Genomic DNA, 15,164 nt, shown 5'->3' with positions numbered 1-15,164 from the left:
GTTTGGATTATTATCGGCCAATATACAAAAGGTGGGATTATTTATTTACAATTTGCCTTTTTAAATAACAAGATATATTAGATTTAATTTTTAAGCTAACACAGCAGAGAGGCAATGAGTTTTAAGCTAACATGACTAAGAGGTGATGGGTTTTGAGCTAATAAGGCGGGGAAACAACAGGTTTTGAGCTAATATAATGGAGAGGCGACTGAGTTAAGAAACATGTCGTCTCGAACTTATAAAGTAAAAGCAACGATGAATTAGTAAAGAAATAAAGAGGAAATTTGAATTTTTATGAGAAAATTTTGGGAATGGTCTCTTAAAAAAATAACTGCCGGAAATAAGTGAACTCACACTAACGATTGACGGCGGCAATTGTGGTGCATCTCAACTACCAACTACCGTGTAACCCATGTTCTAGAAGATTGCCACGTGTACGTACGATATAAGGAAATTGGGATAGGCTTCGTCCAAGACCGTTGGATGGAATAACTCTGTACGCGTTCACGTGGCATACACGTGATATTGGTGTGTTGATTTAAGTAATAAAAATCAAACTGATGTTGACAGTGTTTTTAACCATGGTCACATTCAAGGAACTCAGTCCAAAAGACATTCTACTTTCAGGCTCTAGCCACATGGAGCCGCCAGCTTAGCCTTCTTCACTTCCAATAATTTTACATTTTAGTAGATTCTAACCAGAAAGTTATTTTTCATGAAAACAAAAAAATTGATTTGAGCTAATTTAATGGATGGTTATCCACTGCTTATGGTCTAGTGGTATGAAGGCTTTTCTTCAGTGAAGACCTAAATTTAATACTCACTTGTATATTGGTAATAAAAAATTTGAGCTTGACCTAGCGAGGTGTCAGTTTGGATCCCGAGTCCATCCGGGTTTTCGTCCCACCGTATGTTATGCTAGAGAGTTCTGTTCTTGTGATGACACAACGACTGTCAAGTGGCAGCCGACGGTATAGTTTTCCGAGAGAACGTTCAAGCCAAACTCTAAAGTCATCGTGGACTCGGTTAAGACAACACAATCTGGATAGAGTGAGGTAACAAGACTCTTAAAATTGGAGAATGCAATGCCTAAACACAAAAAGAAAAAAGAAAGTTGTTGTTCTAAAAAAATAAACTTTAAATGGATGATTCATGTGATTTGCTAGTATACATGCTTGATGCTTCATCTCTAATTATTAGAAATTGCATCGATGTTTGATCTTTAACTATTTGCAGGCATGTAAATAAACTGAATGTTAACGAATGAACATAAGAACATTTTTCTGTTTATTTACTTAAACAAACGGACATAACACGGTAGAAAGTCTGATTCTACACATTATTAAGTATTAACCATGTGATATTAAGAATTTTCTTATTTGTATGATACATTTATGGAGTTAGTGATGCACTTTGGATTGAACATGACACATTTGAAATGGTTTCTATTTCGATTATGATAACTTCATGATGACGAGTGTAGCACCCATAAATAAGTGAACCAACCATAAATAAATGAACCGATAATATATAATGATTTTCATATCATACCGTTCTTATGATATTATCAAAAGCTTAATTTGTCAGACCATCCGCAGTCAATGGCGTTTTGAAAAGTTTTGAGGCCAAAACCCCGGGGAAGACCGCGCCCTCGACGTTTTGGAAGGTATTTTGGAGGTTAGCGTTCTGTACATAACACTGTGTTGGCTCGAATTTTGAGGGTTTTGTGAGAGAGGGGGAGGAGAGTGAGGCGTTTTAGAGGCATTTTCTCATTGCACTCACTTTTTGCAAAATGTCCAAAAGCTGACTAGGCATCACATGACGCAAAATGCCCGAGTGTTTCTAGTTTTGACTACGCATGTCTCATAAACTCCAAAGCTACTAATGCAATAAAAAAGGGCTAAGCTACATATGCATAGATTGGCATTGTGGGTGACAGCCCTTTTCGTTCCAACTTCCAATGGCAATGACGAGCATATAGTTCAACAAACTTGTTGCATATACATAGCACATTGAAATGGTAAGATTTGGCTCGCCATAGTTTAAACTTGACTTGGTTTAAAGAATGTATTTATTTATTTGATAACCTTGATTTAATAATGGTTGTTTAGTGCATAATCCATTAAGTTTCGGGCTTAGACTGCTTTTAACAATCCTATTATTAATCTATTATCCAATAAATTTGACAAAATATTAAAAGAAACCGAAGACTTTCTAGGTCGCGCTATGTGTTCTAATGGGTGATTACCATTTCAAGTTATCGATTGATTTTCTTTCTATAAACAAAAAAAGATTATTGTTTCACAGTAAATATATATGACTTTGGAATGAGGCTTCCAGCGCCACTAGCCATAAGAGTGATTATTAAGAGCATTTCTCACCCATTCCCTACTCTATATCCATATATATCATATAACTAGATTTTATTCCTCGTATTACGTGTGTTGTTTTATATTATTCTTTTTATATTTATATAATGTATATTTGGATTTTAATTTTATTTATTGTAAGAAAGTTAATAATTAATATACTTGAGGTTTGATGATGAAATGGTTTCACAAATAAATAATATGTTATAATCCGGTTTAAAAGCTATCTTTCTTTATTATAAAATTGTTTCTTAATTATAAATAATATCTTTTTTTTAAATAAAATAGGATATTAATTTTTAGTATAATCATATTTTATAGGATTTTCATATCAAATATTTGATGAGATTATTTTTTAATATAATGAGATGTTATAACCCGTTTAAGAGCTACCTGGGTTTGGTGAGACCTTTACCCGTGAATTCGGGTCAAATGCGTGAGAAACCTCCATTTACAAATAAAGTAATTTAATGGCTTGTGAGAATGGTTGTTTTAATATTTATTTTTTGGATTTTAATTTTCTTTATTGTAAGAAAGTTAATAAAATACTTAGGGTTTGATGATGAAAGGCTTTCATAAATAAATGATATGTTATAACCCGTTTAAAAGCTATCTGGATTTGGTGACTCATGACCCGCTTATGTTTTTTACTATAAAATTGTCTATTAATTACAAATAATATCTTTTTTTTTAAATTGGATATTAAATTTTATTATATTCCTATTTTGTAGGATTTTCTTATCAAATAATTTGTAAGATTAATTTTTAATTTAATGAGATGTTACAACCCGTTTAAGAGCTATCTGATTTTGGTAAGACCCATATCCATGAATTTGGGTTAAAATACTGAGAGGTCTCTATTTAAAAATCAAGAAATCTGGTGGCTTCCATAAGGGGGGGGGGGGGGCACCACATCGCGACACATAGGATTTTTGGGTTTTCATTTATATATATTATAGATTACACTATAAATTACTGTTTTTTTTCTCTCCTGTTTAATTAAATAATACTTTTTATACATTTATCATTATCTTTTCTCTTTCCTCTACTCACATCCAGTTTTCAAAAATATTAAAAAATTATAGTGTATGAATAGTTAATCCTCAAATTTAACTTTCCCATATAACACTTTCTCTCTCCTCTACTCACAACCACTCATAACCATACTATATAATTTACAAATCCTCCTTACATGTTTTAAGAGAATGGGCTGAGAATGCTCTAAGTAGTGTCAAAAGATAACTAATTAGGGGATGAGTTATTCTACAAATGCAAACAAAAATAAGAAGTGTGAAAAGCCATAGTTGATAGACATGTGTCAAGTGAGGAACAAAGGTAAAAGGTTATAAAAGTAATACTACATCTTTTCTCTCTCCACATGTAAGTCACATATCAATTCCCCCATCATTTTAAAACGTCCATAACTTTTTCATGCAATATTATTTTTTTTTTAAAAGTTCACCATAATAACAAGCGTTCTTTTATCTTTAATATGAGTATCACTTTGTTATATAAAAATTTAAAAAAAAATTACGTCATTGTGTCATTGTGTCTTTTCGTCGTTGTGTCTTTCTGTTTGTTATTGTGTTTTTTCGTCATTGTGTCTTTCAAATTATCATTGTGTTTTTTTTTAAATACTAATAATATGGTTATGTAATAATAATACGTAAATATAATGATAAAATAATAACAAATTATCTAATACATAAAACACAATGATAAATACATATTACACAATTACATGAAACGTATGACACAATGATGAATACATATAACACAATGACCAAAAACGTAACACACAATGGTGAATACATATAACACAATGACCTGAAACGTAAAACACAATGGAAACTACATATTACACAATGACATGAACATAATACACAATGACTAAAACACAATAATAAGTAGTAAGACAAATGATGAGCACAAAGACACAATGACAAATAAAAAGACACAATGACGTAATCTTTGTTTTAATTGCTATCTTTAATGAGTATCAATTGATAACACAATGACCAAAATCTATAACACAATGCATAGAAAAACCCAATTAAAAATCATAATAAACAATCAATAACACAATATAAAAAATCTACTATTTTTTATTTTTATATAACAATATGGTACTCATATTAAAGATAAAAAAACGCTTGTTATTATGTTGAAATTTAAAAAAAAAAATGATGTTGCATGAAAAAGTTATGAAAGTTTTAAAATAATTGGGGAATTGACATGTGCCTTGCATGTGGAAATAGAAAGTCAACAAAAGTGGGTTATTATCTTTATGCTCTTTTCATCAATTTATTTTCTTAAATTAATCTCCACCATTCAAATATAAGATCAATGGAATAGATTCCTTCTCACCCTTCTCATTTTTGTTGTCCTTTGTATTTTAACTTTACCTGACTAATTAAGTGAATAATGTTTTATATTTTAGTTGCGTCTTTCTACATACAAAGATAGTATGCCAATTTAATATTCTTATAATCACGAGTTAGGATAAAATGGATTGTGTCAATTGCATTAACAAATAATTTAAAAACAAAACATGCAAATAACTTTTAGGGTGCATTCGTTTCACAGAATTCGTAGGAATTCAAAGGAATTGGAATTAAATTCCCATGATATAGCGTGTTCGTTTCATTGGAATTGGAATCTTAATTCCATTTTGGTGTGTTCGGTTATCAAGAAATTGGAATTAGAATTGGAATTGGAATTCAATTCTTTCAAATTTCTTTAAATAAAGAGATTCTAAATCCTTCCAAAATGTGAAGGATTTCAAGTGAATTCGTTGTAATCTTTTCTCGAGTTTTGTTTTTTTGTTTTGTTTTTTTAACGAGAACAACGAATAAAACATTTTAGTGTTTTCATTTTTTTTTTGTTTACGATTTATATTTTGAGTTATGATTTTATCATTATTATTTTTGTGGGTTTTTAATCTTAATAGAAAACCCCTTAAAACATTCAAAAAATAATAATAATAAAAAAATCATAACGCAAAATATAAATAAAAAACAAAAAATCTAAAAAAACTAAAATGTTTCCACCGGTATCCTCGTTAAAAAAATCTGTTTCCAATTCATTTGTCAAATGAACACATCAAAAATGGAATTGGATTTCAATTCCTTCAAATTTCAATTCCTATTGGAATGTTCAGATTCAAAATCCAATTCCTTCCAATTCCAAATCATATGCAAATTCCAATTCCGATTCCAATTCCATTATATTCTGTGAAACGAATACGCCCTTAGCATTATATAGATTTACAATTTAGCAAAGTGTGAAATGAGGCCTTAGGCCTAGCGTTTTAAAGGGTAAGATAAAAGTTTGCTTTAAAAAGGGACGTGGGTGCGGGTTTAAATTTCATTTAATAAATGTGTAAGTTAGAAGTAGAGTTAAAGAATGCGTGATTTGTTGTTTAATAAAAATACGAAATCTAAATAAATAAATAAGGAGTTTGTACTAGCAAATAATATTATGAAAGGAAAAATAAATTACATAAATCTAGTTTCACCTAGGACTGTTCAAAATGCTCGTCGCTCGGAAATTGCTTGAAAAATGTTAGTTCTATTTCGGCTCAGTTTGGAAATGAGTCTTTTGGCTAGGTTCAGTTTGAAAACAAGCCCAACACGAGCAAAGCGTCGCTCGGTTTAGTTCATTATTTTGCTTGAATTATTTTTTATTTATTACTCACGCGTGCACACACACACAAAGTATTTTTTTTTGTAGTTTCGTTTTGTTGACTTCAAGTTCAATTTCAAACCCTAGCTGCTTGTTTTACATATGTTTTCTCGTTAACTTCGAGTTTTAGATATATTAGAGTTTGAAGTCTAAACATTTTGGAGTTGAAAGTCTTGAATTAATGATACTTTTTTGTTTTAGAAATTTAAAATTTAAAACTTAAAACTTAAAGCTTTGTACGAAACCAAGCAAAGCCAATCCAAACCAAGCCGCTTGGTTTCAAATAAAACCAAGTTCAAACATAAAAGCATTGTTCCTTTCTTTAAATTTAATCCGCTCTGTTTGGCCTGATTTTGTTGGGTTTTTACAAGATTATCAAAGCCATAAAACCTTACTTTTATGTTAAATGCAGCGGAAAAAGTTTTAAATCTTGTTAATTTTAAGAGTATAAAACAGATTTTATACATGCAAAACCCAAGCCTGGATACAAATACGAAAAACATACTTACAAGCACATGCAATCACAATAAGTTCATGCATATATAATCTACCTTTCAAGAGTCCAAAAGGGTAAAGAAGATGATGATTGGAAGGCTAGAACTTCAATAGGAAGCCCCTCAAGCTAGTATACCCTTCAAGCCTTGAAGCAAACACCTTGTAGCTAGGATTTGAACACTTGAGAGCCCTTTTTTTCTTTGCCTTTTCTTCTTGGCCGAAAATACAAGAGAGAAAAGAGAGAAAAAAATAGTTTTGTTACTTGTGTGTGTGTGAGAGAAAGAGAAGAGTGAGTCGTTTATTGCACCACACTAATGACCAACAACATCTCTTGCATGTTGATATAACCAAGAAGGAAAGATAAGAGGGAACGGGGGGGGGGGGGGGGGGGGGCTCTCTCTTACTCTTTTAAAATTCAAACAATTTTATAACATAAAACATATTATAAAGCTCTTATGTTATGTTTAATATACAAAAGGTACATAACATAAGTTACATGCAATATTAATTAGTCTTACACATTGTTATTTAACCAACTTAAATAACACTATGTAATGTCCTCTCTCAAAATTTAAATTATCCATATGATCTATTTATTTCACAAGTACAATTTATTTAGAAACCCTTTTCCAAATAACTCAAGTGTTAATATTTATTTGATATGATCAGATCATATATAAACAAATATTATTGGTGTTTGTCTAGCTTGTTATTTGGTATGACCCGACTTAGATCATAACGTACTAGCCACATAAATTATAATATGTGTCTTGGACAGACCGAGTCCAATAGATTTCAAACCAAACAAAGTATGAGCAAGCTTGCGCTTGGTTCGATTCGTGACCACCCTAGTCCTAACACAAGATTTGGTTTGACAGTTCAACCGGTCTGACAAGTAACCACCCCTTTTTAGTGAGAGGATTCCCAAAATAGCCCTTTTTTCCTCAAAATCTTTTACAATTTGGACTGGCCAGACGCTTTGGGAAAAGAGAATAATAAAGAGGGACCAGGCCAAATTTTGAAAGAAAGTCAGGTAGGAGACGAGATTTGAAAAAGTAATGAAGATAAAGTCCAAATTATATAGTAATCTTGGAGCAAAAGTTCAAATTTTTTCAAATCTTTTTTATTCAAAAACCGTTTTGAGAGACTGTTTTATTATGTTTCCTACCTTTCCTGTCCATATTTTCAAATTCTTGAAAAAAGAGATTTTGAAATCTCGTCTTGAGAGACGAGATTCTACTACCGACCACCACCATCCACCTCCGCCACCACCATCTGTCACCACGATCCGTCACCACCACCCACCGTCCTCCTCCACCACCATCTACCACCCGACGGTAAAGATGAAGAAGGTGAAAATGAAGATGAAAAAGATGATGATGATGATGAAGAAGATGAAGATGAAGATGATGGAGAAGACGGTGGTGGTGGAGGATGGTGGGTGGTGGTGACGGATGGTGGTGGCAGACGATGGTGGTGGGTGGTGACGGATGGTGGTGGTGGACGGTGGGTGGGTGGTGGGGGTGGATGGTGGCGTTGGGGGTGGGCGGTGGCGGTGGTGGTAGAAGGCGAAAGGTGGGTGGTGGTGGTGGTAGAATCTCGTCTCTCAAGACGAGATTTCAAAATCTCTTTTTCCAAGAATTTGAAAATATGGACGAGAAAGGTAGGAAATATAATAAAACAGTCTCTCAAGACGGTTTTTGAATAAAAAAGATTTGAAAAAATTTGAACTTTTACTCCAAGATTACAATATAATTTGGACTTTACCTTCATTAGTTTTCCAAATCTCGTCTCTTACCTGACTTTCTTTCAAAATTTGGCCTGGTCCCTCTTTGTTATTCTCTTTTCCCAAAGCGTCTGGCCAGTCCAAATTGTAAAAGATTTTGAGGAAAAAAGGGCTATTTTGGGAATCCTTTCTCTAAAAAGGACTATTTTGATTATTTTCCCTAAAATGAATCAACCATACATATTATATAGCCAGTTACAGCTCCAACCAGTCTGTTATTGAGGCTCGTTCTGAAAACATTGATTAGTACGTCTTCTTCAGAGTTCTGCATAGGTTTCGGTTGAATCCTCGTTAAAGATAAGTAGATAACCCGGATCATGTCTTCCAAAAAATGAAAAATTAGTCCTATGTTGATACAACGTGGCAATAGGTATTTTGGGGGTGGGCCATGACTTTGCAAAGACCATGTGGATTGTCTTGTAGTATGCTAAGCAAAATGACAATTTTCATATAAAGAAAAAAGAAAATTATTATTTACGTCATTGTGGTTTTAAGGCGAAGACACAATGAGTCTCTGAATTTTTTTTTGAACTGGTTGAGTCTATGTGGTTTCAAAAATAAACCATTTGAATCCATGCTGTTACTTAACTTTCAAGGTAAACTTTCATTTTACTGAAATCTGGGACTCAAATTGTTCGTTTCTGAAACCACAGGGACTCAAATTGTTCGTTTCTGAAACCACGGGGACTCAACCAGTTCAAAAAAATTTTCAGAGACTTATTGTGCCTCCGTCCTAAAACCACAAAGACATAAACAGTAATTTTCTCAAAAAAATATTATTTATTGAGGTTATTATATATTGTAACTTTGCAATATAAAAGTTATTCGTTGCTGGGGTGTAAAACTGATGTATACACTACAATTCCATCGGTATTGTTTTGCTTCACTAAGACACCAGAACTCGCTATAACAAACAAAAATATAACCAAAATAAAAGTAAATGATAGTGACGTATCTTGTTGTCCGCTTACCTGCCTCTCTATTGTAATTGGGTTCTTTTATATTTTGATAGTATTAGAGCATTCCCAACCCATCCTCTAAAATTATGTGAGGAGAGTTTGTAAATTATAGGGTGGGGTTGTGAGTGGTTGTGAGTGTAAATTATAGGGTGGAGAGATAAAAGGTAGTGTTTTTTTGTAAATTTGGGTAAAAGATAGTGATTTTTTTGTAAATTATAGAATGGAGAGAGAAAACTGTAATAAAAGAGGTATAAAAAATAGTATTTAATTGAACAGAAGAGAGAAATGTAGTGTTTTTTAGTATAATTATATAATATATATAGATATAGGGATAGGAACCGGATGAAAATGCTCTTATATAATTCAAAAATAAAGTCATCATAGTTTGTTACTAGAGATAAAAGTAAGTTTAAAACTTATTTACTTGAACAAAGACATATAGATACAAGATTAAATTCCATTTTTGGTAAAACCAGGTGCGAACACGGTTTTGGTCAAAGCCATGACTTAGAAACAAAACCCATATTCAGCCTTTTTACCGACACATGTCCCGACTTAACCGGCACACGTCCATGCCACAAACGCGTTTCAACTTGCCTATTTTGACCTTCATTAACCACATCACATCAAACCTAACCACGGTAACCCACACCCCCTATAAAACCAGCCACCTTCTTCCTCATCATTCACACACTAAAAGCACACACTTAAGCACATACTCAAAACACACTTAAAAAAACACTTATTCTTTTATTTTTAAATCCCCCCCTCTAAACTCCCCGCTTCTGTGTATCCCTTTCTGTAAATCATCTATCTGGTCTTTCAATTATTAAAATTTACAATTAATTTGGGTTTGTTTTTTCAAGGATTTTAATGAATTAATTTCAAGATTGTTATGAACAAAGAACAAACTTTTTTTGATTTTAATTTTTAATATTGAGAGAGAGTCAGGTGTTTTCAGAATAGAGATCCATCTTTTTTTAATTGGGTTCTATTTCTTTTCATCTAAATCACCTCACCTTTTTAGGGGTTGTTTTTTGTTCCCCTAAAGCTTTTCTTTAAAAGGGATTTTTATTATTTTTTTAAAATAAAATCCCATCCTTTTTTCTTGATTTTCCGGGTCTTTTTATTCTTGGGAAATCATCTTTTTGTATTATTTTATTTTATTTTTAATATTTTCTGTGAATTAAATCTAAAAAAAATAGATTAATGGCTTCAACTGCAATGGATTTCTGGAATGATAATGTGTTTCAACAATCCACTTCTGGTAGTGAATTAATGGATGCACTTCAACCTTTTTACAAAAGTGCATCAAATGAGACTTCAAATTACCAAAATACCCTTCCTTATTCTCCTTCTTCCACCTCTCACTCTTGCCCTTTTCCGTCTTTTCCTATTCCCCCTTCTACTTCTTATATCTCCACTACCCACTCACAACCCGGTTTGTACCCGGATTACCAAATTCAAAACCAATTCGAATACAATCAACCCGGTTTATCCGGACCCTCAATCGGGTCAAACCAACTGACCGAATCTCAATTTTACCCGATTCAACTTCAACCCGCCCAATGGCCTCAAAACAAATTTGATTTCCCGGTTTCGGATCTTACACCCAGGTTACAACCCGGGTCGGGTCCTAAACCCGTGAAGCTTTACAGAGGTGTAAGACAACGACACTGGGGAAAATGGGTCGCGGAGATCCGATTACCCAAGAGCCGGACCCGGCTTTGGCTGGGTACCTTCGACTCAGCCGAGGAAGCGGCGCTGGCTTATGATAAAGCGGCTTACAAGCTGCGTGGAGACTACGCGCGGCTCAACTTCCCGCAGCTTCTTCCAGCCGGCTCGGAACTCACCGACTTCAAGCCGTTACATTCTTCAGTCGTCGCTAAATTGCACACCATTTGTCTGTGTTTGTCGGAAGGGAAGTCCGTTGACCGGTGTAAAAAGTCCGGCTCACGGCGTTCGTCTCCGGCGAAGAAACCGGAGGTTTTAAAAGTGGAAGTGTCGTCGGAAAACTCTTCGCCGTCGTCGGATTTGACGCTGCCGGAGTTTACGGAGGAGGGTAATGTTTGGCCGGAATATTTGTCGTTGGAAAAGTTGCCGGCGTATGAGATTGACTGGAGTTTGATTTGATGAAAGTTAAAGTATAGGGTGTGTTTTGTAATTTAGGATAAGTTTGGGGTTTGTTTTGTAATTTAGGGAAGTTGAGTAGAGCCAACTGTATTGAGTTTTTGGCAGATACAGAGCTCACCTTTGTATTTTTGGACTTTGGGAGAATATATGATTCCGGTTTTTCTCCTTTATTTATTTGATTCGTTTTATTTTGTTTTATTTTGACAATGCAATTACAATAAAATTAGTAAGATCAGAAAGACATGACTAGATAGAGGAGACTAACCAAATTAGCCAAGCTAAATCTGCTTGCAATAAGCAGGATCAAAGCAAGACTTGATCCGAAATGAGGTCCATAGAGATACGATATTGCTGAAAATCTTTGCATTCCATTAGTTTCAGATGCATGATGCATCAAACTGAATAACTAATCGGATGCATCAACTTGTGGAATAAGTAATCGTAAAAAATCCTCCTTCTAGAAAAAGAAGAGAATAAGACAGGCGTGAAGAAAGAAAAACAATAAAATGTAACTCAGACAAGTTAGCATAGCGGGCGCGAGTGACCCACCACACTTGCTATACCCTTATACCCCGGCACCAAACAGAACCATGCAGTCGCCAATGGTGGGTTTGTAATTAACTGTAGTGGTAGTTTGCTAAATCTCAATCAGTGGCAGTTTGGTAAATACTACGATAACTCAAGCTGAAAGTTTTAACGAGTTTAGCGAACGTCTTTTGATCAAACTTTTCAATGGCTTAAAGTTTGATTCGGTCAAAGACGTCATTTGAAGTTGTGATCAAGAAAAAGTTTTCGATTTTCGTTTTGGTGCTCAGCTCGCGTATTTATTAAATTTCAGAGATGAAGACTTATTATTATTTAGTTGTTACAGAATCAGTCGTGCAGGTTAGTTTATCTCCTAATGGAATCGAAGCTTACAAACATTGCTGATCTCATGGATTGGAAAGTTCGTTTTGAAGAATATATTGGTTTAGTCGATAAAGATTTGTTGATACCGATAAAAGAAAAGGATTATTATCTTCCGACGTTGGATAAACTACTCCCTTGGGGTTTGCCAAAGCGAGTTTCAGAACCTTATTCTTGTGAACAAGCTGCGTATGAGCGTGCACAGAAGGCATTTGCTATACCTAAATCGGCAATATCATTTTATGCATTATATGCATTCAATGAATCCAAAGGAGAATTCAAAAGATGCGATGATTCATATGTGATATGGATTTCTCTTGATCAACAATATGCTCTCGTTTACAAACGTCTTAAGCCCGCGCTTGATACATTCAAGCACTTGCCTGATGAAAGTCTAATGGTGATGACCAAGAGGTTTTTTGGATTTGTTGAAAGCACTAGATGAAAACACAGCTCGCGTATCAGATGAAAAGATTAAAGAGAGATTGTATGACATTCTTTGTGGTCAAGATTCAGAAGTTATTATTGGAAAGATTGTTTCAACATTATCATCTGAATCTTCTCAGACATCAGCGGTGACTAATGAGTTTTCATCAGTGAAATCTTTTGATATTGAAGTGGACGAATGGTGATTAATGGATTTGAAGAAAGCTCATGTTGATGATGGCCGATCTATGTTTGCTGATGATACATCAAAGACTACATCATCAATGAATGCTAATGATAATCTAAATGAGATGGAAATTATCATGCCTACCCAGGTGATTCTTCTTGATAATCTCTATGAATCTTATGATTCTGTGCCAACGTCACATGCGGTATCTTCTAAATCATTTGTTTGTGAAACTTGTGCTAAGAATTAAATTTATTTATTGTTGATGAAACTCATAAAATTGATTGTTCTCATTGTGATGAATACAAGTCTAAACCTGAATCAATTCGTCACCACAATAAGTAATTAGTATTGAGGTTTACAAAGTACACAAAGTATTAGCAGAAAGTACAAGTAATAACTAAAAATCCCAAAATCTTGGTTTTTGTTTCACGGTTTTTAGTTTCTTTTTGGTTTCAAACTTACGGTTTTTGGTTTCGGTTCAGATTTAGTTTCTTCGGTTTTAGTTTCGGCGTGGTTTGAGTTTTTCCAGTTTCGTTACAGTTTATTCGAGTTCTATAGTTTCGGTTCGATTTGATTTTATTCAGTTTTTGCTTTAGGTTTGGTTTCGTTTTTTTAGTTTTGTTTTGGTTTCAGTTCGGTTGATTTAAACCAGATTCATATATTAAGCGGACAAATTATGTTGTTTTCAGCTTTGAATCAAATCTTTCTAATACTAAATAAAAAATTACCAGTTGTATTCTAACCTTTCCAACATGCTATCAAATTCCATGGCAGAAAGACTTCAATCACTAAAGATAGAAAGTTGGCTTTCCACATCAATCACTTGGCTAAAAATATAAATTTGCACGTTAAAAAAAAAGAATAAGAGAATGTGTAAAAAAAAAGCCACTTTTTTATCTACTGATTACTGTTAGTGGTAAACTAAGCAAATAACAAGGAAAATTATCGGATATCGGTCAAGGACCGACATTTAATATATCGGTTATCACGGCGCGATACTGTTAGTGGTAAACATGCTTAACAAAGTAACATGTCACAATTGGTTTTTGATCCCTTAACATAAACACGGTTCAATCATTTAAGTCACTTGACAAGTTAAAAGAAATGCTATAAAAAAAGCCACTATTGCTTGGTAGAGTAATAATTGGGGATGAGTGCCGTTCGGTTGTAAGTCGAGGTGAGGCTTATGATCGAATGCATGATTGATTGTGGATTTGACTGATATGCACCGTGCTTTATACTTACATGCACGCAAACTTGCGCGGTATTATAAATTAACTCTTTTATGTGTATGTGAGCTAAACTCACGAACTCACCAACTTTTTAGTGGACGCTTTTTAGCATGTATTCAGGTATCCCTTGGATAGCGATTCGTGTTAGCATTAAAATGAGTATGCTTAAGGCTAGAGGCGTATGCCGAACAAGAACAATGAAAATTAGATGTCAAGAAGATTATTAGAACCTAACTTGAGATTGCAGCAGTGTCAGAGAAGAGATAGTAGTATAGCTACACATTGTCTTGAATACATAGTGCAAACGTTGTAAACTTATTTTTATCAATAATATTTCGTTGATTACATTTAGTACCAATTTGTCCATAAAACGCCCAGGCCCCCTTGGCAGGGTGTGACACTCGATTTCAAGCTTTCAAACAACAAATAGGAGAAATTTGTAGCCCAAGTATTATGTTTCTATTTTTTTGTTTACGTTGTATGAAATACGAAAAAAAAAAAATTGAACGCTACCCCTGAGATTTATGCCTAGATCTGCCACTTCTCTGGTTGCCCTACCTCACCTAATGGAGTATGGAGCCACCAGATTGCTTCATTTGTATCCGCTTTTATAAAATTCACGGATATGGATCTACTGATAGGTTTGGATTGGGTCGGGTTATAACATCCTGTGTTGACTGTTGGCAACCAATATCGTTTGCGGTATGTAATGCCGTTTGTTTTATTCGTTGTTTTTTATGTTTGTCCCCGGAGGCAGCTCTGATTACGGTTAGTTTTTGGTTGTTAAGAGTTTGTTTCATTTTGATGGAATCGGTAAAACACGTAGTACGGATCCCCTGAGATGAAATTAGAAGAAATATGCAAATGAAGAAAAGATTGTAAATCATGGTATTTGTTTTGGTTAAAAATCGGTCTAAAGATCAATACCAATTCGTATGTGAGAATTGGTGCTTGTATGAACAAAATGATCAAAGTAATAAGTGT

General features: G+C 33.9%; 1 pseudogene; it reads left to right on the top strand.

The window, feature by feature from the left end:
• The first annotated feature begins 10,390 nt into the window (after nt 1–10,390).
• Nucleotides 10,391–11,538, top strand: LOC143535168 (ethylene-responsive transcription factor RAP2-4 pseudogene; annotated as a pseudogene).
• The last annotated feature ends 3,626 nt before the right edge of the window (nt 11,539–15,164 follow it).

Source organism: Bidens hawaiensis, unplaced genomic scaffold (genome assembly GCF_021521415.1).
Source record: "Bidens hawaiensis isolate Kalapana, Puna unplaced genomic scaffold, B.hawaiensis_p1.1 tig00000055_1, whole genome shotgun sequence".
NCBI classification, from domain to species: Eukaryota; Viridiplantae; Streptophyta; class Magnoliopsida; order Asterales; family Asteraceae; genus Bidens; species Bidens hawaiensis.
Note: the sequence above shows the minus strand (reverse complement) of the source record. Positions and strands in the feature narration are given on the sequence as shown.